The 14,487-nt window shown below is 39.1% G+C and overlaps 1 protein-coding gene across 38 annotated transcripts in view; it reads right to left on the bottom strand.

The window, feature by feature from the left end:
• PTPRD (protein tyrosine phosphatase receptor type D) overlaps window positions 1-14,487 on the bottom strand; it is a 2,309,829-nt gene that overhangs the window by 532,549 nt on the left and 1,762,793 nt on the right. Inside the window, exon 1 of one of the 38 annotated variants that reach the window (XM_054658679.2) lies at window positions 13,433-13,520. The exons of the other annotated variants lie outside the window; for them this stretch is intronic. The gene's annotated coding sequence lies outside the window, so the exon portion shown is untranslated. Of the gene's footprint in view, window positions 1-13,432; window positions 13,521-14,487 lie in introns of those variants that run through there. 38 annotated transcript variants of the gene reach the window in all.

Genomic DNA, 14,487 nt, shown 5'->3' with positions numbered 1-14,487 from the left:
TGGATACAATCTATTATCTATGGATTTGCTTACATCATTATTTCTCTCAACACTAGTTGCAAAGAACATTATTACTGTAAAGCCCTACCACATCCATGGTGTGTCTTTCCTTCTGTATAATGAAAAGATTATTTTGAAAGATTTTCACAATCAGAAAAGGTAACAGGCCTTTTAATATATTTTTTAAATTTTTTAATCACATTTACGTTCCTTTTACTAAGCATATTTTTTATTTAATATGAACAATAGTCACTGAGCAGTTTGGTATACTTTTTAAAGGTTTCTATCATTTTTAAAAGCCTTGAAATAAAATATCATTCAAAATGAGGCCAAGATTATGCATATTTTAAAAAATTTCTCATAGAAACTAACCATCTGTACAATAATCCATTGTCTGCTCTACCAAGGTGATTTATTAAGGATAATGAAGCATATGATTTAATAGCTGCCACAAATCCTTTTTCAAGGAAGATGGCTATAAATAATACAAAAAGATGGTCCAATAATAGCCAAATCCCAAGCTAAGAGCTATTCTATATGCTAGGTCACAGGAAATTACATGAGCTCAATTAACTGTGGAGCAAAGTGAAGTGTGGCTAGGCAGCTAAGGCTCTAACCCCCCTCTCCTACTTTAGTAGTTGGTGTTATTATTTAGTGAAACCAGTAAGCTCTACTATCATGGTGGAATTTGAGTAGCTTTTTTCCACATGACAACATAAAGATCTCCAATTAAAAATGGACATTACCGGCACAAGTTTTCTAAAATCTTAAAAATCCAGATCTCTAAAATTTGTCAGTGCAAATTATACTTGCACTGACAAGTATAATAGTGCTTTACTCAGCCTTATATTCCCGCAGTACTTCGCATTTAACAGAGTTTAATGTCTGGTGCTTTAAAGAATGGATGTATAAATGGGAACACAAGTGAGTCAGTGAATAAAATGAGGTCTCTAAAATCCATTACAGGAAAAAAAACAAAACAAAAAAAAACACACAATTCTGTGTTCCTCTGAGACCTGGTCCTAACAGTTAACACCACTTATACTTTTGAAAAAGTTTGCAAGGCCAGGTGTCAAGAGGTTATCTCCTTTGATGGCAAAGCTTTCCTTCAGCCAGTGTCCTATAAAGAAAAAAAGTCGCCAAATCGTACATGCCATTTGAATACAGTATTTAAATATGAGCTCTTGGTTGCAACCTGACATACTCCTCTCCTGGCTAGCTCTGGCGATATTCAAGACTTTACAAGGCCCTATGAAATCAGTGAGGCAAATTTCTAACAATAGGAAATACAAGCCATCAAATATGCCAGCTGTTTGGCATGAAAGACAGCCTGGCTGTGCCTTACAGGCATGGCACAGCCATTCACTGATACGCTGGCACAGCCAATCCTGTCCCATGCCACCCAGCAAGTACATCAAAAACAAGATTAGATACTGCAAATCCTAGTGATTAAGTAACACTGGGTTTCAGAAAATGTCCACAGCTCAACATAAACAAGAGGCCCATGTGTGAGACATATGTCACTTTCCCCCCAAAAAAGTGTGTGCTTCACCAGGCACATTTACCACCAGCATATTTTCCCACTGCAGTTCCTACGGCTCTTGCTCTTGTGAGTCTGGCTTGCCAGAACCGAGATCAATTTTATTAGATACCATTAGTCTCTGTTAGGGCGGTCATTTGAATAACAACAGATTGGCAAGTATAAAACTAAGGCACCTGTTGTACATTTGGCAGCCTGGATGAGGCCCCTTAAAACGAAAACAAATAAGAACTATAATCATGCCAGGCAATTGCTTTTGGTTCAATAATGGCCATGTGTCAGAATTAAGTGCATCTGGGAATCGCTACCGCAGCCAGATGTAAAGGCAGATTTGTCTTGTCTAGTGGCATATGAGTAGATACACACACTCTACTGAGATTTGGCTTTGTCCTGGTTTGGTAAGGAACCAGGTAAGTGAAACTTCACTCAAAATAATATAAAATTAAAATTAATTACAGAGGAGCAACAGACAATATTATCGTAAACTGTAGAACCTAAACAGATGGGTTGTAAGATTTGGGCCATGAACTAATTCACCTCTGAGTTTTCTGGGCACACTAATTTGTTCACAGAATACTCAACGATAACATCCCAATATTACTAGTGCACCGAGCCAGGCCATGTAGTAGGAGCTGGAGATGTCACTGGGAATAAGACATGGACATTGGCTTCCAGGTACTCCTAATAAAACAGAGTAAAAATAAGCAATTACAATGCATTATCATAGACACTATATGTAGAATTTATTCGGTATTCTTTTAGTGCCCAGAGAAAGGTACCCAGACTTGGGAGGAGGGAAATTTTCTAGGAAGAGTTGTCAGCTAAGCTATGCCCTGAAGGAAGAAAAAAATCAGGCAAAAATGGAAGGGTTGGGGACATTCCAAATGGAAGAGAGAGAGCATGCTCAAAATTACAGTAGAAAGAGTCAATGTGGTACATCTGGGAAACAGCAAATACTTTAGTATGGCTCAAGTGTGTGTGTGTTAGGGATGGAAGGAGTGGGGAAGAGAAAATGAATATGAGTATGGCAAGGTGGCAAGAGACAAAGCAGAGGAATGGACATCAAAGGCCAGGTGCCTTTTGGTAAGGAATATTTCATGCTTTTTACAGACAGGAACAGGGAGCCACTGAAATATTTGAAAGCAAGGAATGAATTGATCAGATTTGAGTTTCTTAAAGATCATGCTGGCTGCAGAGCACAGAAGCAACTACGGTGAGGTCAAAACCAAACACAAGGAGACTGCAACCCAAGCATGAGAAGATGGGGGCCTTTCAACAGATGATACCTAATAACATGAAAAGACAGTGAATAATTTGGTGGAAAGGAAGTTAGTATCTATTTTGGTATCCTCGATATAATACAAGTGTAACTGAGAGAAAACAGATTTTGAATGATAAAATTCAAAATTGAAATTAATATTTTCCTAAAATTGGTTTTTTTTTTGGGGGGGTACATATAAATCAAATTCAGGTCGAGTCTGTTAAATAGTAAAAGTCGGATTAAAATAAACATAAGCAATCCTTTCTTAAATCAGTAACTGAATATACATAACAGTATTTATTAAACTTATCATTCTTAATTTATAAGTATTATTTTAAAATGTGTATTGATAATCTAACTATAAAAAAAACCCTTGCTACATATTACCTAAAAAAGTACACCCTGCTTCATGCTTCTAGGAAGTTATCTTTATAGATTAACTGGTAGAAAAACATATGGCTAAATAGGCCAGTGTATGCATGTGAGAAGCATTTTAGAAACCTGGGCAAAGAAGACTTAATTGTTCAGATATCATGAAAGCCATAAAAGACCGAGTAATTTTCCATGTAACTTTATTTTATGTATCATGTCTGATTTAAAACTTCGGGGTACCTTCTTGTCAGAGAAAAAATAATTTTCCAAATCATCAAACAAATATAAGATCCTGTATTTTATTATTTATAAAATCATAATCAGAAATAGTTCTCTGAGGACTTACAGACAAGGAGAAGAGGCTAAACTATTATAAAGTAGGTTAAATGGAAAAAATAATCAAATCATCCACGCTTATTGATAATGAAACTAACGGGTGAAGTGAAAACAAGAGTATTTTAGAAGACATTATAATTAACAAAAGTTTCTCAGATAAAATGGTATAGGGCAGGCTGCCAATAAGCAGAATGCATATATAACAGTCACTTGGCATAATTCCATTTCTTTGATGGGTGACTGCTCTTCAGATATCCCTGCTGGATCGATATTTCTCTTTATAAAAATGCTTCTGATTTCTTACCTGTTGGGCAGCTATGAAAATGGCAGCCTTTTTGATTTTAAGAACTATTCTTGGTGGAAATATTTCATTTAAACACTTCTGCTCCAGGACTGACCCCAGAGCTCTGGCAGTTGTATCACTGGCAGAATAGCATAAAATTTTAGAGCTGGAGGCCAACTGCAGAAAAAAAAAGGTCATTGAATCAAAACCCCTTTGGTAAAAAAAAGTTTTTTTCAATGCCTCCAGTCTCAAGCAGAGAAAGGAACAGAAGATACTCTTCAGAAATGGTAGAGAGGCAACGTACTTATTAATGCTTAAGATTTTTCCTTTTTTTTTTTTTTTTTTAGTTTTTTGCTTTTTGAGACAGAGTCTTGCTCTGTTATACAGACTAGAATGCAGTGGCACGATCCCAGCTCACTGCAGCCTTGATCTCGTGGACTTAAGTGATCCTCCCATCTCAGCTTCCCAAGTAGCTGAGACCACAAGTGCACACCACCATATCTGGCAAATTTTTTTTTTTTTTTTTTTGGTAGAGACAGGGTCTTGCTATGTTGCCCAGGCTGGTCTTAAACTCCTGGGCTCAAGTAATCCTCCTGTCTTGGCCTCCAACATAGATTTTTCTTGAATTTGAGTCAAGAAAGCACCATGTCATTGGGCGTACTTGCCTGGACGAAGTGAGATAAATATTTTTTTTTAAATCATGTCATATACAAGAGTGAGGAGGTTAAGAGTGAGTGAAACAGATAAAAGTTGGGATGCTTGACTTAAAATCTTGACCCTATGTTCCATCTTTATTACTTTTATCTATGCAACCTTGGGCAAATTACTTAATCTCTCCATGGATCAACCCTCTTCTGTGAAATGATGACAATAAAACCATCTGACTTACACAGATGTTATTTTAGAGATTAAACATAATACTGAAGGTGAGGTACTGAGCAGAATGCCTGGCATATAATAAATGCTCAGTAAGTTTTAGAAATAATCACTATTACAACTATTACATATCAACCACTACTGCTATAGCTGTAAATTTGAGAAAATTAATGAAATTTCTCCCCATAAAGGAATTTTAATTTTTACCTATCTCAGGGTCCTGAGCATTGTGAGAGGTTTCTAATGAATAATTATTCTGCACATTTTATGGTTTCAATTCTACTCAACTCAAAAAAAAAAATTTTTTTTTTTTTTTTTTTTTTTTTTTGAGACGGAGTCTCGCTTTGTCCCCCAGGCTGGAGTGCAGTGGTGCAATCTCAGTTCACTGCAAGCTCCGCCTCTCGGGTTCATGCCATTCTCCTGCCTCAGTCTCCCGAGTAGCTGGGACTATAGGCAAGTGCCACCATGTCCAGATAATTTTTGTATTTTTAGCTGGGACTACAGGCGCCCACCACCACGCCCAGCTAATTTTTTGTATTTTTAGTGGAGACGGGGTTTCACCATGTTAGCCAGGATGGTCTCGATCTCCTGACCTCGTGATCCACCGGCCTCGGCCTCCCAAAGTGCTGGGATTGCAGGCGTGAGCCACCGCGCCTGGTCCATAATTCTTTAGTTCAACTCAATTCAACGAAAAGGAATAGCACTTGAACTGAGCATTAGAAAATGAGAGAATAATAGGATTTCAATGGATACAAGCGAGGACAGCTGGTAAGAGAAAGGAGATTCCAGGAACAGTATTGGTAGCACTAAAGAGGTGCCCAAAAGCACAGCCTCCTCAATGACTGCAGGGAATGTGATACTGCACAGGGGCAGAATATCACAGGGCTATGGTGAGGGAGAAGGCTAGACATGCAATTTGGGAGCAGACTGCAAAGGGCTCTGATGGCTGTGTTGAGTATTGAGCACTTGATCAAGTAGACTTGAGCAAGTCTGCCTTTCATAAAGCAAAAATTAGGAAGACTCAAAGAGGAGAAATGAGAAAACACAAAAACCACCTAAGAAGCTGCGTATGGAGTGCAGAACACATAGGAAAGGTAGAAATGGAAAGGAAATAAAGTGAAAAGATTACAGGAAGAGAATCTACAAAATTGCCTGAGGATAAGAACAAAAGGAAGAAAAGAGATAGGGATGACACCAAGGTTTCTAATCAAGGGATAACTCAGATGAAGTATGAAGAAAAGAAATAGATATGGATGGAAGATAATATTTTGGGTTTACAAAATACAGTGTTTGGGATACAGGAGAGCCTCCCATTTCCCAGTCATGTAACAAGCAGATAGAAATGCAGGTCTGGAACTCCAGAGACAAGCGAGGAAATTTATTTTGAAGGTTATCTATGTAGAAATTATTGTTTCTATGAGAAGTGGATAGACACATGGCAGGAGACAGTACAGATAGCCACCTGAAAGGGGATATAGATAAAATGAAAATAAAAGAGTTTAGAATGGAGATGGAGACATAGATGCCAAACATCAAATGGAGACAGAGTTCCATGTTGATGAAGAAAGTGAATGTCAAAGAAGTAACTGACAAAGAACAACTTCCATCCATGGCATATTTCCAATGGAAGATGCTTCCAATATTTTATTCCTCTAGAAAAACATAGTTGCCTCTTTTCTTCCCCCTCCCCGAGAAAAGCAAAAATGGTTACCTGGCCAGTAAGTAGATTTAGAATATTTAAGATACATCCAACAAACTACTCTTATTTCTAGCTAGCCAAATAATCTTGATAGATCTTTTTAAAATAAGACATAAATCAACGTATCTGCAAAATCATAATGAGCTATTTCAACCAGAGAAGTCTGAATTGGTTTTTCTCTCAAAATTCTCTAATAATATTTCAGTTAAGTTACTACTACAAGTAGTTGGAATGTGTTTTCACAGGGAGGTCAGGATCTACTTGTGTAGTAAGAAATCATTAGAGCATACTCAAAATGTCCCTTTAGATGGGATGGGCCAGGAGGAAGGAAGACGGAGAAAATTTTTATTTTAAACATTGAAAACATATGTCTTGTTGACCTATAAGCAGACACTGGATCAGCATTTGATGTGTCTAGTCTAATTTCTCCCTGTAAAATTGTACTGGTGAATCTTAGGGAGACAGAAGGCAGTAAATTCCTTGCCTCCATCAATACATCTGACCTCAGAGCAAACCCCACAACTGGCTACAGGCACCCACCATCCATCATTGCTCTTGAAACCTGATACTTCAGGGAAGGACAGCTGCACTGGGCAAAAGTCTAAGCAGCTTTCTAAGATGCGCTACCATTAAAGAAAAAAAAAGGCACTTATTCTGCTTCAGTATTTTAATTAACTGCTTTTCTAAACATTTCTTCCCGCCAACTGAAACTCCAAATCAAATATCCCCAGGAATATATTAATAAAATTTAGACTTTAAAGAGAAACGTTCTCTTTGTGCATTCTAGGTAAAATTATTTCTAGCTTTTGCTTTAAATGCTTTCTAAGATAAACAACATACCGTGCCATGCTAATATGTACAGACTTTAATAAATGTGCTAAGCAGAAAAAGATAGTTCTAGCAACTACACTAATTATAGCAGTACACACAGAGTGCCAACAGGAAAAACGTACACAAAACATCCGTATCCAACAGATCTTAATTTTTAAGTCAAGTGGCAATCACTTTTAACAAATAGCTGAAGACAACAGAACTCTATCACAGGAACTAGTGTTCTTGAATATGGTATGTTCATTACGTGACTTCTACATTCGAGAATTATGTAAATTTACAATACAAAATAAGATAAATTTGTATGATCAACCCGGATATTCATTACATGTATGGTTATTTATTCCCTCCATTTTACAGATGATGAAACTAAGATTCTGAAATGTTTTATCATTTCCTCCGAGAGCTCACAGATAATAAGTGGCAGAAGTGAGGCATAAATTTAGTTCTTCCTATAAGAACTGAATGTTCTTTTCACTGTAGCCTAAAAAGAAAGGAACCTGGGTCGAGATTTTGCAATTCTTTAGCATCATCTTAATATGTATTACATGCATGCATGGTTAAATGAGAATTAACAATAACTGATTTCCAACCATTTATAAAATCATTACTAATACAACCCTTTTAGTTAATAAATGAAATCCATCTACTAACGGTTTAAAAAAAAAAAGATGTCTCCTGTTACTTGTGATCCAATCATTACAGAGGATCATTTGATGTATTTGAAAGTACAATTTCTCCAAACCCCAAAGCAGTACTGAGAAATGCTGTTTTCTAAATACAATTCCCAAATCTCAATTTAGTTAGCTACTGCTACATTAAAGAACATAGCTCAAGGGATGTTGTTAATAAAAAAAAGAAAAAGAAAAAGACAATTGAGAATTTATAAATTTAATCAATCTCATGCAACTGGCAGAGTTACGAGAGTTAAATCTAGTAAATAGCCATGTGGCAAAGGTCACTATGCTCCTGACATTGTTATCTGAATGTCAAGGAAGAAGCAAACTTAGCCTTTCTGGTCAATGAATTCAAAGAACTAAGAGAAAGCCTTGACTCAGATGGCTGCTTTGGCTCTTACATTTTGTTGTAAATGCTGGAGGAGCCAAAGTGGGGACCTGCCACGTAAAAGCAGCCATTTACAAAGGAAAGCAAGGTTTGCTCGTCGCAGGTGAAGAGGGAAGAACATAAGTTGTCTCAATACTACTTGCCTGCTGGTATACATGACCTACTAGCTTACAGACAGAATGAGCTGACTTAGCTCTCCAAATTGTCATCTTTTTCATTTAGTTTACTTATCTATGACACATAGGGATTTGATTTGAAGGACAGCAGAGGTTACAAAGCCATCAAAAAGCTCAGTTTTGCTGTCTCTCTCTTTTTTCCCCCTTTTGGTAATTTTCAAAATGTCATAGGCCAACTGAGTAGTATTAACATGGTCCTGTTAAATGTATTAGCATCAAACTAAAAATAATTAACAGGAAGATACAGAATTAATCATTTTGTGAGGGAGGAGGGAGGCACTGCAGGCTTTGTTTTAGTCCATTTTTTTCCCTGTGAGTTGCTTCGAGGAGCGTGGCAGTACACACGGATGTAATACGTAGAGTACATAATGTCTAAGTCCTAAAAATATTTTATAAATGTTAAGAGAAAAAAATGCAAACTGTTGATTTCTTGAAAGCAAATGGGTGATTTATTAAGGGGGAAATGAGAGACACAGGTCTTCAGTGTAATTTTTTGAACTACGTTTCGTAAGAATTCTAATTCATTAATTCTCCAGTCTAGCGCCATTGTGATCGCATTATTATTTAGGTTACATTAAGTCAGAGACTGCTGTAACATATAAGCATTTGCTCTCTGACCTTCCTAAGACTTATGACGCAAAGAAAATGCTGACCTTTTACATCTGAGGCTATAATTTCATATAATGAACAATCAGGAAGCACAAGTCACATATTCTTTTAGCTATCTTTCTTAAGGGCTTAATTGTGGAGAGTTGAAATGCATTTTTATTTTTTTTAAAAAAGGGAGAGAATTTGGACACTTTGTGGAAACAAATGTAAGCCAAGCATGACATTTTAATAAGTGTCACCAGCTACCAATTAGAAGCAAATGAGATTACCCATATAGAAAATGTATCCCAAACAAACCTATTCTTTGGTAGAAATGTCACTGTGCCATGAAATTACAGAAGCTTAAACAAGTGATGCTTGTTCGAATGAAATTTACTGACAAATCCCTTCTAAGCAATCTTCTTCCACATTATCAGATTTCTTCAGTTGATGTGTTATATAGGAATTCTCAATCTTGTAGTTCACAGAGAGAATAACTCTTCTCTTTGCTCTTTCTTGGCAAATCACTGATAATATAAAAAAGAATGTTTTAAAACACTGGTTTTGCTTGAGGCAGTAAGCTGCCTCTTTGCCATCACAAGTAAGCAGCTTTCCTAAAAGATATTTTCAAAGAAACTGAACAGTAGAAAGATGAAATAACAACAAAAAAAGGTAAATAACTCCATAAAACCAAAAGAGATTCAGACTAAATTTGGTTTAAATCACATGTAACTATTATCACTTTAAGAAAATAGGAAAAAGTAAAGCATTTTTTGAATACTCTGGGAAAACTGGATAATTATATCTATATTTAGCACTTCATATATCTGGGCATGTAATACAAATCCTGTATATTTCGTGACCACTAAGTTGAGTACACTACATAAAATGTAAAGTTTATTTTCGAGATTCCTAGAAACTTTTGGGAATTAAAAAGGTACCATGATTAAAGGCTTTCTGCATAGATATTTTAAGTGTAAACCTAAGTCTGATGCTCCTAGGATCACAAGTTAGAGCACACGAGCACACACACACTTGACTCTTATACTGCCCGCAAATACACAATGAAACTAAAGAAGGGTTGTTTTAAAATAAAAGGTAAACTAAGGAAGGATAGTTTTAAAATGAAGTCATCTTTGAAATATTCACCTTTCTTGAAATGACACTTTTCATATGTGATTGTGTTAATGAATTCTTAATTATGCATAGAATCCTTTTAAAAATAGAATTGTCCAATGGTTTGATAAATCAAGTTTGGTCTGAAGGAAATCTAATATGCAAATACTTACAGTGTACTCTTTTACAAACAGTCACCCTTGTCAGTTTGAAAAATTGAAAATCAACGAAAGAATAGTTTAAGTATACTTGACCTCACTGCCTAATGTCTCTCAAGATTGCCATGGCTGGTCGATTTCAAATCTGTGAAACTGACACTTAAAAATGTATAGTGCGTCTTCAGTCCAGGTCCCTCAAGTGCTAACTAAACTGTGGTCACAGCCTCAGATTTTCTTTCCATACAAACTTGAACAGCGCTTACAAAGCTACTTTAATCACATCATCAATCTATGCCTATACTTCCCTTAAAGTAATTCTGCTTCATCTATCTTTTAACCCTACATTATGCAAATAACATCCTTATCAGTCCAATAAAGAAAAGTTATTAATGTTCCTTCTTGTTTATCTTTGCCATACACTGAGAACTGGAATCACATATGAATTTGCACCAATACCTTTTCTCTTTTCTATTTTTCACACTCTATATGGAAAATCATAGTGTCAGAGAAGCCCTAAATAAAATTCTTGAAATAGTCTTCAATCGTTGTCTATAACTAGTATCAGAATATGAGTTAATGTATTAAAAAGGAAAAAACAAAAACTTGGGGGAATGCCTACTTGAATTTTTTTTTTTTTTAATGTCTCTCTAGGAAGGGTTTGCATATGCCATACCAGGAAACCTCCTGGATATAAGAACAGTTATACAGGCCCCTAGTGGCTTAGCAAATAGCAGCAGATGAGGGGATTCCAATTCTTAGTTCCAGACTTTGAGATATTCTGGATTTAAATAAGTGTCAATCTTAAAAGGCAAATCAAATCACTGTATTTAATACTTCAAGCAGTTTTACATATATGGTTATCTACTCTAACGCACATATGTTAAAATAAATTGCTGCATTTCATTACTTGAGTAACTGCACAACTGCTCTGGCCCAAGAAGAATCTGTGTTACATAACCTACACAATAAAATGTTTAATTCATCCACCTTTTTACATGTCATGCAAAAATAATACATTACTCAACTATATTAAAATATATTTGAGAGAGACAGTGTTCCTATTTGAATCTTATTCCTATTATATATTACTGAGGGCTATAAGAACAGATGATTTCTATGCAAAGTACTATTTAAAATAAGATACAGATAAAAATTGAATGCCACTTTTACAGGAGTAAAAATCTAAACGTATTTCCCAGTAACAGCCAGTGATACAACTCACATTGGAGTCCATCTATTTTTTAAGATCTACAATTAATAACACCCATTAATCCCCCATCCCCTTGCTGTCCTTCCTTCACAAAAGAAAATTCCAGGCAGGCACATTTACAGCTTTTAGCAATTTTTAACTGGACACAATCTGACAGCTGAATTCATGAAACTGACCAGCTTGTCAATTTCACACTTTGAAAGTACAATAATAGCTGATAGCATGAGGGTGAATTTAAGAAATCTGCCACAGAATTGCTAGCTCCATTGAAAAGCAAAGTACAGTACATAATTATGGAATGTGGGAGGTAGGGAAAATTTTATTGTCCATTTAGGATGTCTGTTTCCATAAGTCAGACACGGAACATTGAAAATGTGTTCTCTTTTTGCTATAGTGTCTGTAGCATAAAACAGAATATATATTCAAAGTAAGTAAGGTACTAAGCCTTTTACTGGGTATTATTATATTACATATACAACTTAATCTTAAGTTATTATCATCTACAGATCCCTTTACATCAGAATGTTTCAAGTTTTGGTATATCATCCTTGTTTTACTCAAGTTGAGTGGTTGGTGTGTGCACTTTGAAACAGAGAAAAAAATACTGAAAATGGTCAGAAGTATCTATGGTTGAACTAACTCCCCACAGATGCGCTACAGGATGGTTAGAAAAGAATACACCAAAGGATAAAGTCCACATTTGTAGCTCAGTAAATTTAACAGCAAACCTATTTCAAGTCATAAGCAGTTACTAGCCTCTGAGAGGTTCAAACTGTGTGAGCTACACTCTGTTAAGTCACTGGCACTGTGTCTTTGCACATGTAAATATATATATAACTTTAAGAGGAAATACAAGGAGAACGATCCCTCCGGAATCTTCCTAGATACTTAAGGTGCAAACTGTAGATGAGGCTGGGGGATTACTCTGAGAATTTGGGAAAACAGAGGAGACATTTGGCAAGTAGCGTACTGGGAGGCGAACTGGAAACAATAAAAGTGGATTGTGATAGTCCTGGTTTTGGAGAATGGAACTACTATCTGGAATCCTGGAACACCCAATTAATGAAAGCCAAGCTCACACTTGGTGTTCAAGATTTTTTTAAGCATAAGACTTAAAAACTGACTTCACTTGCTAGTGCTTTTAAATGAAAATCAACGTCCAGAGAAGCAATGCAAGTTTTCTACACACCTACATAAAAGCTACAATAAATCTATGGGAAAGCAAATAATCTTTGGTTTGTTCGTGGCTTTCTTTTTAAATTGTTTCTTTCAACTTTGACTCTTCATTATAAAAGATGCGTTCCCTTCCCTACGGAATGAATGTGTGTGTTAAGTACACCAGATTCCCGCAGCTGAACTACGAGCTTTGATTCTGCCACGGGAAGGTCTCCCAAACAATCCCCCTCCTCTATGGCAGCTGCGTAGACTTTGATTCCTGCTATTTCTCCTTCTCCCCACTAGTTCAGAGGAAAGAAAGAAAAAGAAATCGCCCCCTCACCGTAATCAGCCCTCCTTAAAACAGTAATCCCTGCCTTTAAAAAAAGGCGGTGGCAGGATCCCTGGGAAAGGGTGGCTTGCCCCACCGCTCCACCATTTCCCACCAATACTACGCCCACCCTAGGAGGAGAGAGCGGGGGTCGCACAAATACACATACCCGGACACCCCCATTCTCTAGAGTCGCCTCTCTCCCGGGTCTGAGGTTTCAGGCGAGAAGTGAACCCAGCAGGAGAGGACCTCTGCCCGAGGAGGTCCAGAGGAGCAAACTGTGCGCTCCGGTGCCCGGGCGCCCGGCTCGCGGAAACGCGAGCGTGTCGCTCTGGCCCGGGAGGCGCCGGCAGCCGGAGCCGGGCGCAGGGCGATTCCGGAGCAGCAAGAGGGGAAGACACCGCGGGGCGGACGGGGTCAGTTCCAGGGACTTACCTGGTCATGTTGGCCCCGGGCAGCCGCCGCCACCGCCTCCCGCGCCGCCACCAACACTTTCCTCCAGCGCCTTCGCGCCCCGCCACGGCCGCGCCGCCGCCTCCGGGCGGCCACTTTAATCCCGCGGAGCAGCGGCCGCCGCCGCGGAAGCCCCCCTGGTCGCCGCCGCCGCCCAGCCCTCGTGCGGCCAGCCCAGTCCAGAGCGAGGAAGTGGAAGAGAGTCAGCGAGTGACTCCAAAAACCCGAAATCCAGCATCCAAGGCAGCGCGTCCCCCCGCCCTCCCTCCACCCCTACCCCCTTTTCCTCCTCCTCCGCCTCCTCCTCCTCTTCCCGGGCCGTCCTCTTGGCCCTTCTGAGCCCGCGGCTTCCGCGGCGGTTTCTCCTCCTCCCGCTCCTCCTGCTCGCCCTGCGCCCGCTTCTCTCGCTGCCGCTGCCGCCGCCGCCGCTGTTTGTCTCTTCTCCCTCCTCCTCCTCCTCCTCCTCCTCCTCCTCCTCCTCCTCCTCCTCCTCCTCCTCCCGCTCCTCGATGCTCCGCCGCTCGCGGCTGGGGGGTCCGGGGCCGCGTCTGCTCTCCTCCCTCCGCCTCTCCTGTTTCCTCCTTCCTGCTGCCTCTTCTTTTAAAGCGGATTCTTTGGCCACAAATAGCAACTCGGCTGCCCCCCTCGGTGCCTCCCTCCCCTTCTCTTCTTCCCCCCAAAAGTGAAGCACACGCGAGGTAACCAGAAACTGAGGCTCGTGGGGGGAGAGGGGTGCGAGGCGACGCCTGGGAAAGGGCCCGAGCAGAGTCAAGGGCCGGGAGGTGGGGTGGCCAGTGCAGCCCAGTCTTTGGACCTGGCTTGAACCTGGTAGTTACGGCTGCAGAAGAGGTGGTTTGGGGAGGGGGGGAAATTAAACGAAAAAGCCCAGGAAAGTAATTGGAAAGGCTTCTCTCTTTGTTTCCTTGTCTGGGTGATTTCTAAAATCCTCGTAACGTGCTGGGGATCCCACGGAATTGCTGTGCTCCAGCGCTGGGGGATTGTGTGTGCGCGTTGCCTGCGCGTGAGTGTGAGTGTGG

The sequence above is a fragment of the Pan troglodytes genome, chromosome 11, assembly GCF_028858775.2.
Source record: "Pan troglodytes isolate AG18354 chromosome 11, NHGRI_mPanTro3-v2.0_pri, whole genome shotgun sequence".
Classification (NCBI taxonomy): domain Eukaryota; kingdom Metazoa; phylum Chordata; class Mammalia; order Primates; family Hominidae; genus Pan; species Pan troglodytes.
The sequence above is the reverse complement of the archived record's forward strand: the minus strand, read 5'-3'. Positions and strand labels throughout refer to the sequence as shown.